Below are 5,580 nucleotides of genomic sequence, written 5' to 3'. Positions count from 1 at the left end.
AGCTATCTCTCAAATGGTGAAAGAAAAGACAGTTATATTTATAGTATAGATAAATTGATTGTCAGTCTCATTATAATAATCTCCACCTTGGGGAGGCATAGGGGAGGGCCTGTCCTTCTCATTATAATATTCTCCATCTAGGGATGTTACAAGGGAGGGCTTATACAAATTTGGAGTTCCTGGGGGTCCTAAGCCAACCCCTGAGGTGGGTACCTTTTTCAGTGGAGGTGTGTTTTGGGGGTTTACACATCATAAGGTGAATCTAGGGGACAAATTCGGCCTTTTCTGCACATGTCTCTTTCTGATTCCCATGGCTAGTTTCAAAATATAATCATTTTTTCATTAGAATTTCTACAGGTTGTCTTTTTCCTTTATTGTTATTTTGACCTGACCTGTTCTGGTCCATTATGGATGTCAATCACTATGTGTATGAGCTAATAGCTATATTAGAGCTTGGGTCTTAGGTTTTTCTGTTAACCCCTTTTTGCCTCCTACATCAATACTACCTCTCCCTTCTTGCATTCCTAAACCGTAGCTCCTGGTACTAGCTCCTGGTACCATCTCTTCCTTCTTCACCATTTCCCCCTCCTTACACGGGTGGAGTGGTTTCACCCTTTCCCCCTCCCCTTCCCCCCAGCTCTTGGATGTAGCTGAGCATGCATCCATACCATGATCACGAGCTAAACACACATACTGGGTGAGACAGGATTGGATGTTAGATTGTGAGCTTACCCTGTGCACGAGGGGACTGCCCCCTCAAAACTTCCAGAAAAACCCAACTTGTGAGCTCATCAGCACGCTCCTCATCTCTTGCATGGGGTCGCCCATTCCCATGAAAATGAAATAAATCTGTCTCTGCTTGACTTGGTGGTCTCCTCTAATTATTTGGGTAAACCGAGGCAATTGTCCCATACACTTTGCTGACTCATCTTGATCCTATTTGGAGATTTTTTGGGAAAAAAAGCATTAGAGTGGTTTGCTATTTCCTTCTCCAGCTCATTTTACAGATGAGGAAACTGAGGAAAACAGGGTTACACTCCTTACCCAAAGTCACACAGTAAGTGTCTGCATTTGGATTTGAACTTGAGCCTTCCTGATTCCAGACCAGGCATTCCATTTACTGCATCTCCTGGCAGGTGCTTAATTAATGTTTATTGAGAGATTGGCCTGTTCAGGTTTATTGGCTGATCCGGCCAAGGGAGTGGATGATGTCTGAGGATCTTTTTTTTTTTAAAAAGTACTTTATTTTTTAAAGCAGGTGATTATTTCTTCTGTGTTTTGTCTTGATTCACTTCCTGCAGGTGTCCTGTTGCTTCTTGAGAGAGAATTGATAAATGCAGGAAAGCATTTGCCAGAAAACATCTTTAGTAAATAAAGAGAACTCTAGTCCTGGGGAGGGTTGAAAAAGTATCTGGCATCTTCCCAGACTTTGCATAATTGATAAATCCTCTGAGAAACAGAAGAAAGCTGAATATAAGGAAAACCCACTAGAGTCAGTACTGACCTTCAAAGTAGTCAGGGAAATAAGTGGAAAACCTAACAATCACCACTTAATTAAAGAAAGGCCAAAACCTGAAATGGCCCCATATCTTCCAGACAGAAAGACAGGGAAAACCCAATCCAATTAAAGAGAAAGGCTATGAAAAAAGTTAACATGAATATCCCATCATTTCCTATCCTCAGCTGGTCAGCATCATCAAAATCATCCCTTGCTGCAAAATCATCATTTCTCCCAGGATCCAAGGGGATGGTAGCTTCAGCCTTGGTCCCTTCTGCTTCATTCTAAGTAGGCAATGTGGTAGCCAGTTTTAAGAAGGGGACTTGGGGAATGCAGAACTCATCTTTGTTGTCAAAATATGCCGCACTAAGGGCGGCTAGGTGGAGCAGTGGATAAAGCACTGGCCCTGGATTCAGGAGCAACTGAGTTCAAATCCGGCCTCAGACACTTGACACTTCCTAGCTATGTAACCCTGGGCAGGTCACTTGGTGGGTCTGCTCTTAGGGAAGCCCGGGATGGGGTGGGGGTGGGGGTGGGGGTGGGGGCGGGAAGCACTGGGAGGCTGCGGCGTTCTCCGTGTTCCGCCCTTCCTGGGCCAGACCACGCAGCTGTTGTTTCGAGGATCTTTCTTAATCTAAGAACCAGGAGCCTTGGGGCTGTGACCCCTTTCTGCCCCTGATCAGCTTTCCTTCTAAGGGCCCTGTGGGCAGGGACTGAGTCCCAGGAGCCAGGGAACTTGTAGCTCACTCTTCAATGGGACTTGCTTCTCAATTCCTCTTACCTCTTTCCACATACGAATGAATGAAGGAAAGTCCCTTGTTCAGCTCTTCACGAATGGTTTGATTTCAAGATGTGCAATAGGTGCTAAGGATTCCCAGTCCACAGAGCAGTTGTGCACTAGACAGTCCCTGCCCTCCAGGAGCCAATGGTCCAATAGGAGAGACAACACACAAATAAAAACAAAGCAAGCTTCCTAGAGGAAAATGGGAAATAGCTAACATTGGCAGAAAGCTTCCTGCAGAAGGGGGGATTTTTAGTTAGGACCTAAAGGAAGCCAGGAAGGTCATTGATCAGAGCAGAGGATGGGGACTATTCCAGGCATAGGAGACAGCCAGAGAAAATGCTGGGAGCTGAGAGATGGAGGGTCTTGTTGATGTGGGGGTGGGTTTAATTAATCAGATTGATCGTGAGGTGTCCCAAAGAATTATAAGACTCAGTGACTCAGTTTCCCAAGTTTTACTGCAATATTCACAGAGCCACCACAGGGAGTGCACCATGCAGGTGTCTCAAATAAGAGGGATGAAAATGGTTATATTTATAGTATGGATAAATTGATTATCAGTCTCATTATAATAATCTCCACCTTAGGGAGGTACAGGGGAGGTTATGTCCTAATTGGACTTCCTGGGGGCCTAAGACACCGCCCCCCTTTTCCTTAGGGGTGTGTTCTTGGGGTTTACATGACATAAGGTGAGCCCAAGTACACATTTAGCATTTTCTGGGCATGTTCAACTTCCTGAGGTCAGAGTGTTTCTGTGTTTTTGATCTCTCTTTACTTAGGTCTGGTTTCTGGGTGTCTTGTCATGTAATTTAAACTTTTCAATTGTTGATTACCAGTTAGGGTCTTTGTGAGCTGTCTCTGTTGATGGTGAGGGTTGATAGGGACAGACCCTCTTGGTTACCTTAAGAACACAATTTCTCTGTAAACTCCTTTCGGTATGTGAGAATATTTTTATTACCAGAGGCCCCCTGCTGTGAGAACCAAGGTTGACCTTTCTAAGGTTCAGTGTCCTGAAGTTACCTCCCATCAACATGTGACCACCTTCAACCAATCAGCTTGAAGCAGTGTGGGCGGCAGTCGGTTTTTGTCAGTTGGTTTTGGGAGTTGGTGGAGGGAACCTCGTGGGGTCGGCAGCGGAACTAGGACTTTCGGTCCTTCTTCGGGTAACCGATAATATTTGAATACCTGAACTGTGAAACTGTTGTCCTAGTTAGCTTTCCTCGAAAGGGGACAGGTAGGGGGACCACACACATTGAGTTTTACCCGTCACATTTTGGGCAACCGCAGCAGGATTCAAACCCAGAATCTTCTGATCTTCGTGTTGGGTAAGAAATGTTCTCCTATTTCCATGTGCCTGTCCCTTTCAGTTTTTTGTTTGTTTGGGGGGGGGGGGGTTGTCTCTTCAACCTCCCAAGTACTTGAGTCTGGTTAATCAGACTAGTGGAGGCTAAGATCATGTTTAGGTTTGGTTAGTCTGAATTTTAATCTTCTATTCTTTTTATATTTTGTTTTGTTTTGTTTTTTTGCTTTTTGCAGGCAGTGAGGGTTAAGTGACTTGCCCAGGGTCATACAGCTAGTAAGTGGAGAGGAGAGGATTAGAAATAGCATAGCCCAGGACTCCCCATGAGGAAAGCTACTCCTGGATTGGGATGAGGGGAAACCGACAATGAAATCAAACAGGACCCAGGGATATCTGATCAGACTGTGCTTCCTGTGTCATATTAGAGGAAGAATGGGCGGAACACAGTCATTTAATCCCCAAAGGCAGGGGCATTTACAAGGAATCCTCTCCCACTGGCCACCTAAACATTGACTTTATTGGAAAGTCTGGAGTAAAATGAGCAGAAAACTGATACAAGGGGATACAAGAGAAGGGCCTCTGAATATTAACAATACTCTCACTCACACATTTTTACTCTGAGATCCGCTAAAGACTTACAATCCCCTCCTTGTTATAGGGAGGGGAAATAACTTGGGACACAATAGGGTGCAAGGGGACCAGGGCTAGGGTGGACCAGTGAATAGCCGATCTAGCAGCAAGGTCTGCCCTGTGATTCTCTTGTACTATGGAGTTGGTAGCTTGGTGCCCTTGGCAGTGCATAACAGAGATCTGACTGGGCAGATTTATGGTAAAACCTGAAACGCATATGTACGTTTCCTAGTTACCATCCTCCCTCTCATCTGAATGGGGAGGAATTTAACTTTTTTCTAAACCAGAAAGATACACAGTTAATTTAACCTTATCATAATACCATGTAAGCATTAGCAGGCAAATGGCAAACCTGAAGATTAATGTACCTTGTTGTTTGGCATATCAAGTGACCACACATTTAAACAGTAAGATCTTACATACTTGCATCATGCTCATTTCTTCTATTGGCCACCTGCTCTAATTATAGAAATCTGCTATAAAAGAAAAAGCAGGGACATGATTATAAGGCCAGGATAAAATGTCCTTAGCTCTGTTTGATTTCAGGTAAAAGTTAAAAGTGACCACCAGTCATGCAGTAATAGCCAAATTCAGGGATACCCAGGTGGGAAAACATTTCCTATTCAGTAGGAACTCAATAAGTCAAAAGGAGCCTACCTTGGATTGAGTCTGAAATCATGCTTTTGGGTTTTTCCCAGATACCTCCACCTCTAAGCAGCACATTTCCTCTTGTGGCATTGATTTGTGGCATTCTCTCCAGTACTTGGATTACAGGCTTAACCATCCAAATAATTATACCTGAATTCAAAACTCAAAGCAATATAAATTACTGTTCCCCAAATTTTTTATCTTAAATAGCAGTCCTCTACTCTCATGAAATTGCATTGAGCAAAAAAGATTTACCAGGACACATATACACATGTTGCTTGGTTTTTCTTTCCTTCTTCTCAGGTTTAAACTTTCTCCTGGTGTAAAGATCAATCATTAGAAATTACTTCTATAAAATAAGCAGCCTTATAAATCCTCAGTGAAACCATTCCTTGTAACAGGCTCTTTTCTGGCAAGTTTACAAATTAAAAGAAGTCTAAAAGGTCTTTTTCTGTCTTTTTCTAATTTACCAGCTTCCAATAGTTTCCTCTGTGTTAGAGGAAACAACTAACATATCTGTTTTTGTTAAGATCATCAATTGCTTTTCCAATTTTAACACTGTAGGCACCAAATTTAATATGTGAATAGTTAATTGGGTGGCTTGCCGTAATATTGGGGTTTAGAAAATAATGAGGGGCCTCTAGGTCCAATATTTCCTCCCCTCCAAACTGCCTTTTTAGTTGTTTCTCCCAGGCCAATAAGAAAGGAGCTTAACAGCCTCTT

The 5,580-nt window shown here is 43.2% G+C and overlaps 1 pseudogene; it reads right to left on the bottom strand.

Annotated features, from left to right (window-relative positions):
- Window positions 1-1,300: 1,300 nt before the first annotated feature.
- On the bottom strand, window positions 1,301-4,960 carry LOC122734033 (annotated as a pseudogene).
- Window positions 4,961-5,580: the final 620 nt, after the last annotated feature.

The sequence above is a fragment of the Dromiciops gliroides genome, chromosome X (genome assembly GCF_019393635.1).
Source record: "Dromiciops gliroides isolate mDroGli1 chromosome X, mDroGli1.pri, whole genome shotgun sequence".
NCBI lineage: Eukaryota > Metazoa > Chordata > Mammalia > Microbiotheria > Microbiotheriidae > Dromiciops > Dromiciops gliroides.
Note: the sequence above shows the minus strand (reverse complement) of the source record. Positions and strands in the feature narration are given on the sequence as shown.